At 40.7% G+C, this 20,931-nt stretch overlaps 1 long non-coding RNA gene across 1 annotated transcript; it reads right to left on the bottom strand.

The window, feature by feature from the left end:
- Nucleotides 1-2,693: 2,693 nt before the first annotated feature.
- Nucleotides 2,694-18,534, bottom strand: LOC129143250 (uncharacterized). Its single transcript, XR_008546509.2, has 2 exons — nucleotides 18,123-18,534; nucleotides 2,694-3,204 (listed from the first exon to the last, which is right to left on the bottom strand). It is a non-coding gene; the product is annotated as an uncharacterized LOC129143250 (long non-coding RNA).
- Nucleotides 18,535-20,931: the final 2,397 nt, after the last annotated feature.

The raw sequence follows: 20,931 nt of genomic DNA, 5'->3' as shown, positions 1-20,931 counted from the left end.
TGGTAATCAAGGACTTAAAAATCTCTCCAGTTGGCTTTGGGTACCCTGAAGGTAAACAGCCCTAAGGCTACTTCCCACACTCAAATTCTATCAATTCTTTTATCAGACCACCTTCCCAATCAACAGATTATGCAGAGCGTGGCCCTGAGAGGGACAGGACACAGGCTGGGAAGGTCTGGTTAGTGGAGGTGAATCTGAGCACAGCCCTCACAAGTTAGGGTAGGTGTGAGGGTGGTGCCAGAGGCAGGTGTGGTTAGAGTTGAGCAGGAAAAGTTACCTCTGTCTCCCCAGGACCATGTGTTTGGTAGTGTTTAGAAAAAAAAATCATGGAAATAAGGTGGTACCATAAAGTTTTGAGAGAAAAGAACATACTTTGTCTCAGCTATGCTGTACTTGAAGCACCAGCAAGGTATCCAGAAAAAAAATTACCTTTTTTTTTTTCTGAGATATTTTCTTGCTCTGTTACACAGGCTGGAGTGCACTGGCATGATCTCGGCTCAGTGCAACCTCCACCCGCCTCCCCAGTTCAACTGCTTCTCATGTCTCAGCCTCTTGAGTAGCTGGGATTACAAGCATGCACCACCATGCCCAGCCAATTTTTGTATTATTAGTAGAGACAGGGTTTTGCCATGTTGGCTAGGCTGGTCTCAAACTCCTGACTTCAAGTGATCTGCTCACCTCAGCCTCCCAAAGTGCTGAGATTACAAGCCTGAGCTACTGTGCCTGGCCAAGACATTACTTTTGAAAGGCTTTATCTGCTGGTTAAAGATTGCACATTGAGGCACAAAATGTCCTAAATAAGTCTGGGGAGGTGTCTAGGGAGTTGACATGAAGCTTTATTCTGTGCCCACCAGAGACTAATCCAAGTTATAAAGGCTATACTTTCAGTGCAACAAATATTTATTGAGTTCCTACTATATGTGAGAGACAGACCAGCTGTGGGGTAGTCTGGTCCTGCCCTCAGTAAGCTGACAATCTGGTGGATGATACAGCTGTACAGGGTGTAGGAGCATCATTGTACTGTTGCAATGACTATAATCTAAATGCAATGGTGAAGAGAAGGCTGTAACCCAGCCTGCAGAGGGCCAGAGGGTCTTCTGTGCTGTTGTTGCTTTTCTTCCCTTTTTGTCATGGTCTTTGATGTGCATGTCTATCAAGCTTTTGACTCTCAAAGTTTGTTGACAAACCAGTTTGGGTGCTAACAAAATGATCAACAACTTCAGGACCAGCTCACACCATGAGTCTTACAAGAGAAGTTTTGCATTTCCCCTTTCTTATCACAAAGCCACTAAATTGCCCAAAACTCACGGATTAGAATTACAATTTGGAAACTCCTTGGGCAATTCAGAATCTCTATGAATGTCGTACGTCATTGAACACTGATAGGAATTTTTCAGTTGGTGAGAATTTCCCCTAGGCTGACAGCAAGCTATCTCTAGCATCTGTGAACTGGTAGCCTGTGTTTTATCTAATTCCCTTTTCACAGACAGGTTAGCTCTTCAAATCTCTGGGCTTTACACACAGGTGTCTGCTTTTGATGCTTGCCTCACACAAAATCATATCACATCTCCTCACTGGGTCTTGAACTCTAGCCTATAGTCTTGATGTCTGAAACACCAGTGAGTCCCCATAAGGTCAACATTCACTTATATTCTTTTTTTTCTTTTTTTTTTTTTTTTGAGACTGAGTCTCTCTCTGTCACCCAGGCTGGAGTGCAGTGGCACCATCTTGGCTCACTGTGCCCTCTGCCTCCCAGGTTCAAGTGATTCTCCTGCCTCAGCCTCCCATGTAGCTGGGATTGCAGGTGTTGCAGGAATGAGGAGACTGGAGAGACCAGATGGGTGGAACAGGATGATTTTATTTAGGTTGCCACTGGCTTAGTGGATTAATATCCAGAGGCTGAGCAACAAAAGAAGACAGGGCTTGACTTTTATTCATGCAACTGAAGGAGGGTGGCTTGCCAGTGGCGCAAAGCTTGTGGGGTATGGAAAGCGAGCTTACAGAAGCAGAACAACGGCAGTTAATCAAACTGTGACAGGTTCCTAACTCAAGCTTACACATGATTCTTGCTGTGCAGGCCAGGTGGCTGTTATCTAGGTTTGCTCAAGATGCCTGCACAGCCTTATCTCGTGTCCTTCCCTATGGCGCCCAGATGGCTGCAATCTAAGCTTGCTCAAGCATGTCTCATTACCTCCACGGTGCTACAGAGACTTACAGACACTAGTTACAGAAAATAGGAATCTATAAACTCATAAAACTTACAGAGCAGGGTGAAATCACAAGGAGTGAGGAGGGATTCAAGGGGGAGGCTGCTCATACCAAAAGAAAGAGGAAAAATTTGTTTTTCCTCTCACATCTCTTGCTTCACAGGCACATGCCACCATGCCTGGCTATTTTTTTTTTTTTTAGTAGAGACAGGGTTTCCCCAGTTGGCCAGGCTGGTCTTGAACTCTGAACCTTCAGTGATCTGCCTGCCTTGGCCTCCCAAAATGCTGGGATTACAGGTGTGAGCCACCCTGCCTGGCCTCATTTATATTCTTTATCAGTTTTAGTTCCTTTTTTATTTCTAGCACTTGGAAATTATCTATCTACCTATTTATCTATCTAGGCATTGATATAAACAAAAGTACCATACAGAGCTGTGTTTAAAGTTCAGAGTTGATGATTCTTATGCTTGAAACCTGGCACTGCTATTTACTTCTCTATTTTGGACAATTTATTTAACATTTCTATGCTTAAGTTTGCTCACCATGGAATTGTTTTTAGATAAACATAGTACAGAGAATTCCTTATACCCAAAACTGAGTTTCTCCAATTGTTAACATCTCACATTAGCACATACATTTTCTGTAGCACAATCCTATCCCGAATTCCATGTTATATTTAGTCCTCATGTCTTCTTAGGCTCCTCTTGGCTGCAACAGGTTTCTTAGATTCACCTTGTTTTTGGTGAACTTGACAATTTCGGGGAGGGACAGCCTGGTATTTTGTAGAATGTCCCTGAGTCTGAGTTTTGTTGATGTGCTTCTCATGATTAGGCTGCTGTTACAGGATTTTTCAGAGGAAGACCACAGAGGTAAAGTGCCATTTTTATCACATCACATCAAGGGTACACACCAAAACCATGACTTATCACAGTAGACGTTGACCTTGATCACCTGGCTGAGGCAGTGTTTAAGGTAATGTGGTATCCAAGATGGGATCCTGGGACAGAAAAAGAACATTAGATAAAAACTAAGAAAATCTGAATAAAGAGTAGACTTTAGCTTAGAATACTGTGTTGATATTGGCTCATTCATTATGACAAATATACCATACTAGAGTGAAATGTTAATAATAGGAAGACTTGAGTGGGTTTGGGGGATTCTCAGTATTATCTTTGCAACTTTCTTGTAACCCAAAGCTGTTTTACATTTTTGATAGTTATAAATAAATAAATAAATAAATAAATGAAATTATGAAGAAAAGAAAAACTTACCGTGCTTTATCTTTTTAACCCTTCCCTTTCCTCAAACCCTTGGCAACCACTCATCTATTTTCAGTCCCTATTTTTTTGTTTTTTAAAGAATGTCACACGATTGGAATCATGTATTATATAGCCTCTTCATATATTTATTTCACTTAGCAATGTGAGTTTAAGATGCTTCCATTTTGTCATATGGATTGGTAGCTCACTCCTTTTATTGATAAATAATATTCATTTTATGAATTCTATCCATTCATCTACTGAAGGGCATCTTGGATTCCTCCAGTTTTTTACAATTATAAAAGATTTGCGTGAAGATGTTTCTGTGGACATAAGTTTACAAACCAGTCAGAAAAATACCTAGGAGCACAATTGCTGGATCATATGCCAGTAGTATGTTTAGCTTTGTAAGAAACTGCCAGTCTTCCAAAGTGGCTTTGTCATTCTGCTTCCCCACCACCAATGACGGTAAGTTCCTGTTGCTCCATATCATTTCCAGCAATTGGTATTGTCAGTTTTTTGGATTTTAGCCATTCTAATAGGAGTAAGATTGTATTTCATTGTTATTTTCATCACAGGCATTTAATGAGAGCTGAATGTGATTGCCACTTAGTTAATTTTTCCTCCTATTACAGGATTTATGTGCTGCAGTTATTATATTTTATCCAGGATTTCCATGTGTATTAGTGGACTGAGTCCCATCTACATCAACTCAGTTCACCATGTAGATTTCATTTCATTTCATGAAATCTTTTGCTGCTCATTTAACATGAACTTAAGGCAATTTCTCAGAGCCAATCCTCATGTTTCTGCACAAGTTATTATTTCAGAGACAGACACATTCCAAATTAAACATGAGGGATATTTGCTATTGATATGATACCCAGCTGTCTAAAAACTTATCTAAAAATGTTTGCTGGGTATTCTAATGAGCACAGTAAATGTTCGTATGTGTGTGTTTGTGTGTGTGTGTGTGTGTGTGTATGCCTAATTTATTCTGTCTTCTTTCCTCACTCATTTGTTGTGAATTGAGTAATTTGAACTTGACATAAGTACTTAGGCTTCTGAAGATTATTCAGGTGAATTACGCATAAGCAACTTGGAGACAAGTGACATTGCCAAATCTGCCTGCCAACATGTTGATGCAATGAATGTCGCCCTTGTCTTTTCCTAGTTTGTGATGAGTCATCACCTCATCATTACAAATGACTGAGTTTGCTAAATATGCCATCTTGTCGCAGGTTTTGATTTAGTTGTAGTTAATGCAATAAATTACACTACATATGCATCCCTTACTGAAATTGGCATCATCACAACTATCATATTCTTTTCTATATTTTTACTTCGACAATCATTTTTAAATGCTTTCTGTCAAGCAAAGTTTTAATCAACAACCTTGGGCCTCTGTTGAGAGAGACAGCATGTAGATTTTGTCTGCCAACATTAAAGAAATGGGAAAATTGTGACAATGTAAAGCATTCAAAATAAAACAGCATAGTCTGCAAGTTTTGGGCATTAATGATTATGAACATTTCTTATCCATAACATGAGATGTGGAAGAAATGGCTCAATAAGATGAGCTGCCGCTGTTAGCCATACCAAAGCAGTGGTGTGGGAAATTCTTGTTGACCTCTCAAGGGGAAAACAGATGTTAAGCAATCCTCTGGTCTACTGTAGGCAAAAAGATGTGGGAAATTTTGTGTGTCTCCAAAGTTAATGGAAAAGCTAACTTTTTCTGAAGTATCAAGACAGACCTGTAGTAGAGAGTAAAGGGTAAATCTAGAGTCTTACAAAACTTTATATCCACAGGAATTCATACTCTCTCTCCATTAAATTCAGAGTCATGGGTTCCTTGTGTTTCAAGCAGCACATAGCCGGTATTATCTTTGCAATTTTCTTGTATGGGGAAGAAACAGTAGAAGAGGCAGCTTCGATGAGAGAATTATGGTCACTGTATTATGGGTAATAATTAAAGCATTTTATTTCAGAAAATAAGATGAACTTTATTAAAAGACTGAAGCCAGGAGATAATCTACTAGGAAATATTATATAAATAAATTATTAGAAAACAAAAGACAACCAACAAAGCGTTGATAAAACTGCATCATCTGTCATCCACATGGAATAGCACCAATTCACATAAATATTGTTAAAGTGAATAGATCAAAAGCTGAAAATATAGAGGGAATTTATTTTCCAAGGAATGGTGTAAGCTGAGTTGGAAGAATTCAGTCTGCTATGCTAGAAGTAAGATCATTTTTTTCTTACAAATGCACTTTCTGAATTAACTCTAACATTGCTGAGTTAGTAATCTTTGAAGAAAGTGACCAACATTCTTGATTTTATAGTTTGGGTTGCCTACTTTGGACCCAAGTACATGTATAACGAATGAAAAAACAATATGTGAAGGCAGTATTATAGTTGAGATTTTGAACACACAAAACCTCAGAAAATCAAATTTATGATTCCTGTGGTAACTATAACTCTGCCACACTGCACATTATAGTAATCACTGCAGTGAACACTATAGTTACAGTTGCAAGGTATTTGGGGCTGTAACAGTTTATTTTCCATTGCTTGCAATCATTTCAAAAAAATTCTCATTTGGGGCTCTGCTTTTAAAGTTTGTTTCTGTTGAATGGTGGTGAATAATATTGGAAAGTAAGAGAAAAAAATAGTTCAAAGACTGGTGAAAGGGAAGCTTGGAAATATTAGTTTTCTTTGGTGGTCAACAATATATAATATATAATATATACACACACACACCCACACACATACATACATGTGTAAGGTACTGTGAGAGTGTAAATTGGTTTAAAAAAGTTTCCCCCTAGTTATATGTAACGGACTGTGAGAGTGTAAATTGGTTAAAAAAAGTGTTTCCCCCAGTTACAGAGAGTTTATATATATGCTCACACAAGAAATACACACACACACACACACACACACCTGCTAGAATGTAAAACGTAGTAAGTAGTTAATCCATTCAACTTTGTTGAACTAATAAACCAACAAAGATAATAGCATTCAAAAATGTTTCAGGAGTTCAAAGAGGAAAATCATAATTTTTGCCTACATCTTCGCAGAGAAGCTAGATGTCATGTTTAGGAAGGTGGGACTTGATTATAAAGTTAGATTCCCAATGTCACCACCAATTAGACCGTGACTTTCGCAAATGAATGGACACCATCAGTTGCTTCTCCACTCCCCATCGCCTCCTCCCTAACAGAATGCCAGACGAGTTTGGATATCCACCTTTCTCCAAGGGATATCAGAGGAGGATGACACATCCCAGCGCTATTGGTATAAACTGTTTAGCGAAAGTCAGCCATCATATCCCACCATTTCACTCCGGAGTGCTCTAGCCAAGGGCATTTTACCCAGTTGTTGCCAACGGGAAATTAGGTAGATCTATAGGAGGAGTTTCTAAGAAAAGGTCCTTGACCCTAAGTCATGGGCGAGGGGTAGATAGTCTCTGTCTTTGCATTGGACATTGTCAAGTCCTGCTGGGCTGCCTGAACCAGCCTGAAAATCCAATGAACACAAAGGATGTCAGAGGAGAGAAAAGGAAAACGTAGGGTGGTTATGCACATCATGAGCCTCATAATCAATTCTAAGACGTTGCCTTCTCCTGATCTTCCCATTATGGACAATATTAAGTTCCTTGTTTTTAAGTCAGTTTAAGTAAGGGTTTTCTATTACTGATTGCCAAAGTCATCCTTCCTGATAATGTAAGTCACCAAACTCTGAGTTTTAATTTCCTCATGTATTAAATATACTTGAAAATTTCCTGTCTTCCAGAAAAATCTGTGCAAAATACTATGAATTAAAAGGCATTATACAAATACAAGGCAAACAAATTGACTTTCACATATACATTATTTATATCCAGTGGTGTGCTACAGTCAGCATATACCAGCTCACAGAAAGCCCATTTTCAAATGTTTAGGAACCCTGCAAACTCATTGACATCACATACATTAAAATCAGCCACTCTCTAGTATGGATACACAACAATTTGCTTATCCATTCACCCGTTGATACATATTTAGTTTTTTATTTTCAGTCTGGGGCTATTACAAATAAAGCTCTACAAACATTTATGTAAAGGCCTCTGCATAGACACATGTTTCCGTTTCTCTTGAGTAAAAACCTAAGAGTAGAACAACTAGATCATATTTTCAGTCTATTATTTACTTAATGGAAACTGCCAAATTGGTTTCCAAAATGATTGTGCCATATTATATTCCCCTCATCAATATATGAGAGTTCCAATTTCTTTACATCTTCGACAACAGTTGAAATCTTTAGTTTTTTTAAAAAAAAATTTAGCCATAATAATGAATATATAGAGGTATCATATTGTGGCTTATATTTGTATTTCTCCAATGATTAATGACGTTGAACATATATTTATGAGTTTATCTGGTACTTATAATATGTCTTTCAAGGTTCATATCTTTTGCCCATTTTTGGGAGTTATTTCTGTTTTTATTATTGAGTTGGGAGAGTTTGTTAATATATCCTCAATACAAATTCTTTATGAGATGATATTTTCTCTCAGTTTGTAGCTTGCCTTTCATTTTTAAAATACAGTGTTTTTCAAACAGTAAAAGTTTTAATTTTGATAAGAATAATTTTATTTTTCTTTTGTGACTCATGATTTTTGTGTCCTGTTTATGAAGTTTTTACATGCCCCAAAGCTGCAAAGACTTGTTCATATTTTCTTCTATATTTATTATATTATAATGATTATGCTTAGGTGTATAATGCATTTTGAGTTAATTTTGGTATGTGGTATGAAGTCAATATTTTCTTATTTATTATAAGCATGAAAATACAGTAGTCCCAGGATCTTTTGTTGAAAAGGTAATACTTTCTTCCTTGAATAACCTTGGCCCCCTTTCTGAGACGCAGTTGAACATAAAAATGTGGGTTCATTTTTGGACTCTATTCTGTTCCAGGAATCTAATATTTATCCTTACACCAATACCATAGCTGCATCATATGGCTTGAAGTCAGCTAGTGTGAATTCTCCATCTTCTTTGTTCAAAATGATTTTTGCTACTTGTGGTCATTTTTATTTTTCACATAAATTTTAGAAGTAGTTTGATAATTTCTAAAAAAGCTTCTGAAATTTTGATTGGAACTATGTTTAATTTATAAATCAGTTTGGGAAGAACTGACATTTTAACACTTTCTTTCAATATATAAAAATATTATATCTCTTGATTTATGTCTTTTAAGCACTTCTTTCAGCAATGCTTTATAATTTTCAGGGTGTAAGTTTTGCATATATGTATTAAATTTATCCCTAAGTATTTCATTATTTTATTATATTCTTTATTTCAATTTATTTATTTATTTTTGAGATGGAGTCTTGCTCTGCCACCCAGGCTGGAGTGCAGTGGTGTGATCTTGACTCACTGCAACCTCCACCTCCCGGGTTCAAGCAATTCTCCTGCCTCAGCCTCCCAAGTAGCTGGGACTACAGGCACACACCACCACAGCTGGCTAATTTTTGTATTTTTAGTAGAGATGGGGTTTCACCATGTTGGCCAGGCTGGTCTTGAACTCCTGACCTCAGGTAATCCACCTCCCTTGGCTTCCCAAAGTGCTGGGATTACAGGCGTGAGCTACCGCACCTAGCCCTTTATTTCAATTTTTAATTATCCATTGCTAGCGTGTAGAATGCAATCAACTTTTTTGCATGTTGCTCTTGTGTGCTATCTTGTTTATCTTTAAAACTCAAATGATATTATTACTATTCCTTTGTACATTCAATGATGCTTCAGATTTGTCTTCAATTACTTTGCTTTTCTTTCTCTGAAAATCAGAAAATTTCCTTTTCGGATCTTTACTCATATTGTTGAAGTATAGAGTTTAGTAAGTAGCTGTTGTGGTAAACTCAGTTTTTGTTTGGCTAAACGTATGTTTATTTAATTACTTTGTAATGATCCTTAAAGTAGACATAAAATTTAAGAACATTTTTTTCTTTTTAGAAAGTTTTATGATGTATCACACATTAGAAAGTACAAAGTAGATATATGAAACTTTAAGGATAGTAACAAAATAAATACATAACATTTTTATTTGAGTGAAGAAATAAAATGCTGCTAGTACTTTAGAAGTTTTATAGACATAGTCGTTGCCAAATGTTTTGCCAAATAACAAACCATCCCAAAACTTAATTGCTTACAACAAGAGCTGGTTATTGAGCTCAGATTTATGTAGGACAATTCTTTTCACTACATTCTATCAGCTGATCTCTGATGAGATTACTCATGCAGTTTAGCTGGGGGCTATACTGACAAGGATGGTCTCAGCTAAATGTCTGGTATTCCACAGGTAGTACCAAGGGCCGGTTGACTGCCAGTTAGGACATATGTCTTCTCCCCATGTGACCACTCATCTTCTATCAGGCTAGTTCAGCCTCATTAACATGATTTCAAGGCTCTAAATTTAGCAAGAAAACACGCCCTGATTCTCAAGCACTTTGCAAGTCTCTGACTGCATCACACTTGATATTGTCCCATTGGCCAAAGCAAGACATGTCCCCATCCAGATTTAAAGGTGGAGATGTAGACTTTCTTTATTCATGTAGCTAGAAATATTTTTAGCCATTTTTGTAAATTATCATGTCTTCTCATCCATATATAGTCATATGTATATATATTCATACATATTAACACATATTCACATATACTAATTTCCTTTCCAAAGAAAAGAAAGCAAAGTAATTGAAGATAAATCTGAAATAACATTGTATGTATAAAGGAATAGAAATAATATCTTATTTGAGTTTTTAAAATGAGATAGAGTAAAAAAGCAACAGGCAAAAAATATGAATATATATATTCGATACGGTTTAAACTTCATTTATGTGAAATTATGTTATATATAAGGCTCTTTGATAAGCTTCTTTCGCTTGTATTTTTAATATTTACCATTGCTGAATTTAGCTGTATCTTGTCTTTTTGTATAGTATTCAGTTATATGAATATACCTTAATTCACTTATTCTTTCTATTATTGATGGACAGTTGAACTATTTCTAGCTTACTATATTCTCACTCTTTTTTTTATAAAACAAACAAGTTTTAAATTATATAAAACTGGAATTTATCAATTTTTTGCTTATGATTTGCATCATTTTAAATTTGAGAAATCCTTCCCTATACTAAAATCATAACAATATTCTCACATATTGTCTACCAAGCCTTTTATAGATAATATAATTTCATTTTTATATGTATAATCAGTGCCCTGATTATTTATTGAGTAGTCCACTGCTTCCCGAGTGATCTGAAATGCCATCTCTGTCACAATTCAAGTGTGTACTATGAATGTAGGCTTGTTTTACTAATTTAAAAATTCCTTTAGATTATGAAATCTTCTGAAGTATAAGTGTGCATTCTATTGCATTAATTTCTATTCTTATTTCTTTCTTTGTCTTTGCATTCATCCCAGTATTTTTCTAATACATTATCTCATTAATTTTATGCTTTCTTTTCAAATAACATATATTTCTAATATATATTTCTGAATTCCATTTTATCCATATTCTCCAAGTCATTTGTGCATAAATTTTATAACTGTTTAATTATAAAATTTTCTAAATTTTACTATGGTTTCTCTTATTATTTAAACTTCTACACATATAGAAGTTTACTAGTTTTTAAAGCATTTTTCTAATTTAATTATATTCTGAGAATGAGTTTGGATGATATAGCAACACTTTAAATTTATTAAGACTAACTTTTCTATATGTTTCTTATTTGCTTGAGAATAACATTACGTATCATGTATATAATATAGTTGAATTTGTTAATCTTATCAAATATGGATAGAAATAAATGGCTAGATAGAGGTATTCAATATTCTGTAAGTCAGGAAAATAGAGCTTCAAGGTTTGTTCTTAAAATCGTTTTACGTTCTAGTAGATTTACTTTTTATCTTCAATTACTGAGGGAGGCATGTAAAAATCTTTCACAATCATAATTGTGACTTTTTCCATCTTTACTTTAAATCTGTTTTCACTTTGTATGTTTTGAAGCTGGTCACACAGGTTTAAAACTATGGTATCTTCTTAAACAATGGAAACTTTAATGGTATGTGTTGACTTTCCCTGTCATTATTCATGCATTTACATTAAATCTGTCTCTTTAGATGCTAACATAGTTGCTCCAGTTACTTATAGTTAATATTTGTAAGCTATACCTTTTCTGTGTTTTAACTTTGAATATGTATGTATCTTTTCAACAAAATAAATTTATAAAATCCATTCTGTTAATCCTGGTCTCTCAAATAGAAAGTTTGGTGTCTTTAGATTTATAACAATTACTGATCTATTTAGAATTATTTCTCCCATCTTACTATGTTTTTATTTGTCTCACTAATTTATGTCTTTTTCTTAGTTTCTTTTTAATTGACATATTTTGTTATTTGCTTTTTCTCATTCAATTGCTTTTTTTCCCTATATGCTTAGAAGCTGTTATTTTCTCTTTTAGTGATTATTCTAGCAAATTTAACACTCGTGCTTACTAGGTCCAGTATTTGCATTCTACTTAAGAAAAATTTAAGTTTAGAACATTTAATTCTAGTCATCCCCAAGTTATTTGTCACTGCCTGGTGTTTTCTTGGTAACCTGTTTACTTTCTCACAGATTAGACATTGCCATTATTGCTTTATAATGTCAATATTTATTATTTACCACAACAGAGTAGTAAGCAGTGGTGTCTGCAGGCACGTTGCCTGGCTGTGAATCTCCTGCCACTTATAAATTCTGTCATCTTAAGACAAGTTAAACTTGTTTAATAATAGGATCTTACTCATAGTATCGTAATAAGGATTAAATGAACTAAAACATGCTTACAGAAATTATCTGGTGCATAATAATTGCCCAATAGGGATTTACCACTGGCTTTGGTATCTACATTACTTCCGGTAACTCAGACTTTTCACAGAGGCTCATTTACTCTTCTCCTGAAATACATTCTTTACAAATTCCCATGGGGAAGATTTTTTTCGGTGATTCTTCAGTTTTTATCTGTCCAAAAATGGCTTTATTTTACAATTCTGAAAGAAAGACTACTGTGAATAGAGTTTTAGGTTGACACTCTTTTCTCTGAGTGCATTGAAGATTGTATTACACCATCGTTCCTCTCCCAAAATGCTGATGGGAAGCGCAGTAAGCCTTTACTTTATGGGTTATCTGTCTTTTGTTCTGTGTCTATTTTAAGATCTGTCTGTCTCAGTCACTTCTTTTTTTCTTCTTTTCATGTACTAAATCTAGATGTCATTTAAAAAATATATGGACTCTTTAGACTTTCTGGACCTGAGGATTAAGAATTTTTCTCACTTTTATCTTTTCACATCTTCTGTCTCCCTTAATCTTTTTTTTTTTCTGAAACTACAATGAGATGTATGTAAAATCTGCACATTTTGTTGTGCGTTTCTCTCATATTTTTCTGCCTCTCTGCGCTGCAATATGGGGTAGTTCTTCTTTCCATATGAAAACATATCTATCTTTCAATGTACTGCTTCTTCCATTTGTGCTATTTCACATCAGTCTTTCACTATACTACTTATTTCCATCTCCACTCAGTTTCACTTCCTCCTCAGTGCACCGCGTCTCCATCTCCATTCCCATCAGTTTCACATCCGCCTCTCAGTGCACCAGGTCTCCTTCCATCTCTCCTCAGGATCACATCCACCTCTCAGTGCGCTCCGTCTCCATCTCCACTCACTTTCACATCCGGCTCTCAGTGTGCCACGTCTCCTTCCATCTCTCCTGAGTTTCACAGCCGCCTCTCAGTGCGCCCCGCCTCCATCTCCACTCACTTTCACATCCGGCTCCCAGTACGCCATGTGTCCTTCCATCTCTCCTGAGTTTCACATCCGTCTCTCAGTGTGCCCAGTCTCCTTCCATCTCCACTCAGTTTCACATCCGGCTCTCAGTGCGCCACGTCTCCTTCCATCTCTCCTGAGTTTCACATCCGCCTCTCAGTGCGCCAGGTCTCCTTCCATCTTCCCTCAGTTTCACATCCGGCTCTCAGTGCACCACGTCTCCTTCCATCTCTCCTGAGTTTCACATCCGGCTCTCAGTGCACCAGGTCTCCTTCCATCTTCCTTCAGTTTCACATCCGGCTCTCAGTGCACCAGATCTCCTTCCATCTCTCCTGAGTTTCACATCCGCCTCTCAGTGCGCCAGGTCCCCTTCCATCTTCCCTCAGTTTCACATCCGCCTCTCAGTGCGCCAGGTCCCCTTCCATCTTCCCTCAGTTTCACATCCGGCTCTCAGTGCGCCAGGTCCCCTTCCATCTTCCCTCAGTTTCACATCCGGCTCTCAGTGCGCCAGGTCCCCTTCCATCTTCCCTCAGTTTCACATCCGGCTCTCAGTGCGCCAGGTCTCCTTCCATCTCTCCTCCCATCTCTCCTCAGTTTCACATCCGGCTCTCAGTGCGCCAGGTCTCCTTCCATCTCCCCTCAGTTTCACATCCGGCTCTCAGTGCGCCGGGTCCCCTTCCATCTCTCCTCAGTTTCACATCCGGCTCTCAGTGCGCCAGGTCTCCTTCCATCTCCCCTCAGTTTCACATCCGGCTCTCAGTGCGCCGGGTCCCCTTACATCTCCCCTCAGTTTCACATCCGGCTCTCACTGCGCCGGGTCTCCTTCCATCTCCCCTCAGTTTCACATCCGGCTCTCACTGCGCCACGTCTCCTTCTCTCTCTCTTGAGTTTCACATCCGCCTCTCACTGCGCCAGGTCTCCTTCCATCTCTCCTGAGTTTCACATCTGCCTCTCAGTGCGCCAGGTCCCCTTCCATCTCCCCTCAGTTTCACATCCGGCTCTCAGTGCGCCAGGTCCCCTTCCATCTTCCCTCAGTTTCACATCCGGCTCTCAGTGCGCCAGGTCTCCTTCCATCTCTCCTCCCATCTCTCCTCAGTTTCACATCCGGCTCTCAGTGCGCCAGGTCCCCTTCCATCTCCCCTCAGTTTCACATCCGGCTCTCAGTGCGCCGGGTCCCCTTCCATCTCCCCTCAGTTTCACATCCGGCTCTCACTGCGCCGGGTCTCCTTCCATCTCCCCTCAGTTTCACATCCGGCTCTCAGTGCGCCACGTCTCCTTCTCTCTCTCTTGAGTTTCACATCCGCCTCTCACTGCGCCAGGTCTCCTTCCATCTCTCCTGAGTTTCACATCTGCCTCTCAGTGCGCCAGGTCCCCTTCCATCTCCCCTCAGTTTCACATCCGGCTCTCAGTGCGCCAGGTCTCCTTCCATCTCTCCTGAGTTTCACATCTGCCTCTCAGTGCGCCAGGTCTCCTTCCATCTCCCCTCAGTTTCACATCCGGCTCTCAGTGCGCCAGGTCTCCTTCCATCTCTCCTCAGTTTCACATCCGGCTCTCACTGCGCCAGGTCTCCTTCCATCTCCCTTCCGTTTCACATCTGCTTCTCAGTGCACCACGTCTCCTTCCATCTCTACTCAGTTTCACAGCCGGCTCTCAGTGCGCCACGTCTCCTTCCATCTCTCCTGAGTTTCACATCCGCCTCTCAGTGCGCCAGGTCTCCTTCCATCTTCCCTCAGTTTCACATCCGGCTCTCAGTGCACCACGTCTCCTTCCATCTCTCCTGAGTTTCACATCCGGCTCTCAGTGCACCAGGTCTCCTTCCATCTTCCTTCAGTTTCACATCCGGCTCTCAGTGCACCAGATCTCCTTCCATCTCTCCTGAGTTTCACATCCGCCTCTCAGTGCGCCAGGTCCCCTTCCATCTTCCCTCAGTTTCACATCCGCCTCTCAGTGCGCCAGGTCCCCTTCCATCTTCCCTCAGTTTCACATCCGGCTCTCAGTGCGCCAGGTCCCCTTCCATCTTCCCTCAGTTTCACATCCGGCTCTCAGTGCGCCAGGTCTCCTTCCATCTCTCCTCCCATCTCTCCTCCCATCTCTCCTCAGTTTCACATCCGGCTCTCAGTGCGCCAGGTCTCCTTCCATCTCCCCTCAGTTTCACATCCGGCTCTCAGTGCGCCGGGTCCCCTTCCATCTTCCCTCAGTTTCACATCCGGCTCTCAGTGCGCCAGGTCTCCTTCCATCTCTCCTCCCATCTCTCCTCAGTTTCACATCCGGCTCTCAGTGCGCCAGGTCTCCTTCCATCTCCCTTCAGTTTCACATCCGGCTCTCAGTGCGCCGGGTCCCCTTACATCTCCCCTCAGTTTCACATCCGGCTCTCACTGCGCCGGGTCTCCTTCCATCTCCCCTCAGTTTCACATCCGGCTCTCAGTGCGCCACGTCTCCTTCTCTCTCTCTTGAGTTTCACATCCGCCTCTCACTGCGCCAGGTCTCCTTCCATCTCTCCTGAGTTTCACATCTGCCTCTCAGTGCGCCAGGTCCCCTTCCATCTCCCCTCAGTTTCACATCCGGCTCTCAGTGCGCCAGGTCCCCTTCCATCTTCCCTCAGTTTCACATCCGGCTCTCAGTGCGCCAGGTCTCCTTCCATCTCTCCTCCCATCTCTCCTCAGTTTCACATCCGGCTCTCAGTGCGCCAGGTCCCCTTCCATCTCCCCTCAGTTTCACATCCGGCTCTCAGTGCGCCGGGTCCCCTTCCATCTCCCCTCAGTTTCACATCCGGCTCTCACTGCGCAGGGTCTCCTTCCATCTCCCCTCAGTTTCACATCCGGCTCTCAGTGCGCCACGTCTCCTTCTCTCTCTCTTGAGTTTCACATCCGCCTCTCACTGCGCCAGGTCTCCTTCCATCTCTCCTGAGTTTCACATCTGCCTCTCAGTGCGCCAGGTCCCCTTCCATCTCCCCTCAGTTTCACATCCGGCTCTCAGTGCGCCAGGTCTCCTTCCATCTCTCCTGAGTTTCACATCTGCCTCTCAGTGCGCCAGGTCTCCTTCCATCTCCCCTCAGTTTCACATCCGGCTCTCAGTGCGCCAGGTCTCCTTCCATCTCTCCTCAGTTTCACATCCGGCTCTCACTGCGCCAGGTCTCCTTCCATCTCCCTTCCGTTTCACATCTGCTTCTCAGTGCACCACGTCTCCTTCCATCTCTACTCAGTTTCACAGCCGGCTCTCAGTGCGCCAGGTCTCCTTCCATCTCTCCTGAGTTTCACATCTGCCTCTCAGTGCGCCAGGTCCCCTTCCATCTCCCCTCAGTTTCACATCCGGCTCTCAGTGCGCCAGGTCTCCTTCCATCTCCCCTCAGTTTCACATCCGGCTCTCACTGCGCCAGGTCTCTTTCCATCTTCCCTCAGTTTCACATCCGCCTCTCAGTGTGCCACGTGTCCTTCCATTTGTACCAAGTCTTATGTGTACTCATCCATCAAGGTTTTCATTCCAAAGTAAATGCTGCACTTCTAGAAGTTGTATTGTTCCTTTTTTTTCAAGCCTGCCTGCCTTTTTAATTTTTTTGAGGCAGTATCTCTCTGCCACCCAGGTTGGCATGCCAGTGGCATGATTAGATTTCACTGTATCAGCAAACTCCTGAGCTCACCCTCTCACCCTCTCAAGTATGTAGGACGACAAGTGCCTGCCAACATGCCAAGCCAATTTTTTTCGTTTCTTTTTTAGAGATGATGTTTTGCTATATTGCCCTGACTGATTGTTTTTTCTTTTGTTTTTTTGTTTTTTGGAATCCCACTCTGTCACCCAGGCTGAAGTGCAGTGGAACGACTACAGGCACAGGCCACCACGCCCTGCTTTTTTTTTTTTTTTTTTTTTTTTTTTGGTATTTTAGTAGAGACTGGGTTTCATCATGTTGGCCAGCCTGGTCTTGAACTCGTGACCTCAAGTGATCTGCCTGCCTTGGCCTCCCAAAGTGCTGGGATTACAGGCATGAGTCCCTGGCTGGTCTTAAACTCCTGGACTCAAGCAATCCTTGTGCCTCAACCTCCCGAGTAGCTGGGATTACATGCATGAGGCAAGGTGCCTGGCTTAGTCTGCCTAAAGGTTTCTAATAATAAACAGTGCCTTGCTTATGTATCCTATTGCGTCTTTTACAACTTCAAAGATTCAAATTGTACTTCTACTTAGTATTTTATAATCCCAATGGCTGAATTTCTTGATTAGGCAAAGTGAAGAACCAACTTTGCTGCGTTTTTTGTTTGTTTGTTTGTTTTGTTTTTTTTTCTTATAGTGGTTTTTGGTGTATGTGTGTGTGAGAGAGAGATACTGGAATTAAAGGTCATCATTTATTCTGGGCTGTATGTGTAGAGTCTCATTTCAAGTTGATAGTGCATATCTCTTCTGGGGTGTTGTATCTCTTCAATCGAGGTATGTGCCCTAATCAGAGGGCATGTAAATTTGAAATCTAAAACCATGTATGAGAAGCTTATAATTACAAATAAATTATCAGGTATATTTTTCTCTCCAGAGACAAATTCCAATGGATTATTGCCATTGAAATCTCCCCACACAGGCTGGAAGATTTTTTTTTTTTAATCTAGCCCTTGTTTTCATGCAAGATATAGCCTGTCAATGTGTTTGGATCTTTTTGTAAATCCCCGTTTTTCTCTGGCCCAAGGTCCTGTCTCCTCTTCCCTAAGTGGCTCATGAAGCCCAGGTGTCTGAATCACTAAAACCCTCACACATCGGAGCTAGCAGAAGCTGCACTGTCATTTTGTATCTTTTCTGTAACAGAAAGTATTTTAAATTTCCAAACTCACCTCCACCTTGGAAGGATAGTTCTCCAGAAAGCATCGAACTGACCTTCCCCCAGCGCCCTTCTTGCTTGTAGTTCTCAATAATCACTAGAACGGCTGGGATCACTAGAACATGCTGAGATAGGGAGAATGGCCTGACAGCTGGGGCTCTGTTGCCATGCTCCCCTAGAAACAGAATGTGCTTTAATGCTGTAGCCCAGCCATTCCTATTGCCGCAGAGCATACCACCTGGGGGTGGGGATGCTGCTGTCTGGGGATCCTCAGCTGCAGTGCAAGTGGTGCCCGTGAATTTTGAGACTCCTTCTGCTCCAGGCAGCTTTCCTGAACCTTGAGGAGGACTGGCTGGTGATAAATCCTAGGCTTCTATTGTCCCTCATTGCCTGTCTGTGAGTAATAAACCTGCTTTCTATGACATGTTGCGTATGTGTGTGTTCTGTCTTTCCTAACTCAGTTTGGTCACCAGCGCACAGCAAACCTGCTTCCCTGTCTTGTTCTTTCTCACTCAGGAGGTTGAGTAACGCCACCAGCGTGGTAACTCCTGGTATTAAATAACTCAACTTATTCATATCTAAGTGATCATGGCTTGTAGCCAGCCAATCTTTCCAGATGACTTTTGACTTCAGACAAGGACTTTATGAACATGAAGCTGAAATAATTTCTAACAATAACATTCTTATAAATGCGTTTGAGGGGAAAGTGATTTCTGGAAACCCACACATTTTACCAGCTAACCTTGTTGTTCACATGAGTTATTATTGTAGCTGTCACATTCCTTTTTCAGACCTGCTATGACGGAGATCATATATCTCTTTTAAATGTTATTCATTCAGTAAGTATTTATTAAGCGCCTACTATGTGCCAGACTTAATGCTAGAGCAACAAGGACGTAAAAATGAGAAAAGTGAAATGGATTCCTTCCCTCATAAAGATTACAACCCACTGAGAAAAAGGAAGAACCCAACAATTACATAAACATATGTAGAAGGACATGAGAGAATTGTGGAAAGCCTATTTTGTACTGGGGGATAAATCTTATAAAAGCAAAGAAACAGCTTTGTGAGAAGGTATTTTATACGTATGTGTGTGTGTGTGTGTGTGTGTATATATATATATATATATATTCTAATTTAGTAGTGAGAGTTTCTTCACGAAGGTGGCTATGAACTCTAGCTCTGCTCTTATGGGGCTCCAGGGATTTGATTGTGGATTTTTACAATATGCTTTTCACAAAATACATTTTTTTTAATCCTGGTGGATAGCCTAATGCCTAAGCATTTGACCTGTGACCAAGTGTCCCACTCACAGGAATATCCTGCTAGACACCATTGTGGCTGTTGTCTTACCTGTGTCCAATTGACTCCAAGCAAAATAGTCACCCTCTGGGAGAGCCCTGATGAGCAAAAAAGCTATATTCAGGTATATCAGTCAGGTGAGACAGAGAAAGCAAGTGAACAAAACATGTAAAATAACAGAGGTGGTTTATTACCTACAGACCTCAGAGGGAAGAGGACAGCACACTTCACAGGGTTAATGGGAAGTGGGGAACCACAGGGGACAAGCACGCTCAGCTAGTGGGTGGGGAGCAAGAGAGAAAACAAGAGACCTGTGGGCTGAGGCTTTTATTGGCCTCCAGGGTGTTACCCAAACATGTTTCTTATAAGGAGTCAAGATTGGTGGGTTTAGAGCAAGCTGGAATGAGTTCCTTAGAATCATGCTGAGATTCTAGGAACTAGAATCAGTCTAGAATCAGATGGAGAGGTGGCCATTGTTATATATCTGCTCAGTCTATGCAAGGTGTGGGGGTCAGTGGTGCGAGTCAAGTAGGTTGTGCCCTAGAGAGAAGTAGTCACCAGGAGGTGATTATATAAGGCAGATATCTGGATTTATCACAGTGAGGAATTGGAAGGAGGTCAAGAACTGGGAATTGTGTCAAGAGTGACAGCCCCTGCTTCTGGGATGAGAAAATCTAGCTTATATTCAAAATATGCCAAAGCAAGGTAAAATGATAGGAATTCACTACAGCCTATAATGACAGATCTGAGTTTATCCAAGGAGCAGAGAAAGAAGTGATGCTAGTGGTGAGATGAGAAGAAGGACTTGGGTCTGGAGAGCCCAGGAGATCAGAGCTGCTGGTATGACAGAGAAGAAAGAGTGCTAGGCAATGGGGCTGGGGAGGTAGGGAGGCTGTGACTAACAGGGTTGAGGAGAGTACTCTGTGGGCAGTCTTGTTTTCGTCAGGAAACAAGCACAGAGGTCCACACTAAAGAGAAGCAGAGAGGAAAGGAGTCAACTAGTTAACACTGACAGATCTTTCTTTCCAATGAAGAAAATGTAGGTGTCTTAGTCACATCTTAGCCATGGCTAAATTACTACACCCCATGCTTTCCTCTTTTAAACTATCAAGAGCTGTTGTGAAACTAAACTCTTAGAAGAATCAGATCGGTTGTCAAAATCATTTCATATTTCCCCACATCCAAATTCTGCAAAAGCAGTGAACTTGAACTTTGCAGAGTAGAACTCCTTAGAATTAATTGTATTCCTCAAATAGCATGCCATCAGAGGGTCTGTCTCTCTTTTCCACTGTTAGGCCCTTTGCCCACAGCAACCAAAACAGTTAATCACCAGAACACTGGGCGGGAGGTTGGGGGGAGCGGGGGGGGGGGGGGAATAACATTTAAGCATAAAAAAGCACCATTTCCTGAATAATCATAAATTCATTTATTCAGTTTATCAGTGAAAATGTATTAAACATCTATTATGTGTCAGGCTCCATTCTCTGTCCTGTAAAAGGAAAATTAATTAACTTCCAGTA

The sequence above is a fragment of the Pan troglodytes genome, chromosome 12, assembly GCF_028858775.2.
Source record: "Pan troglodytes isolate AG18354 chromosome 12, NHGRI_mPanTro3-v2.0_pri, whole genome shotgun sequence".
Lineage (NCBI taxonomy): Eukaryota > Metazoa > Chordata > Mammalia > Primates > Hominidae > Pan > Pan troglodytes.
This window is presented reverse-complemented; position numbering and strand designations above follow the sequence as displayed.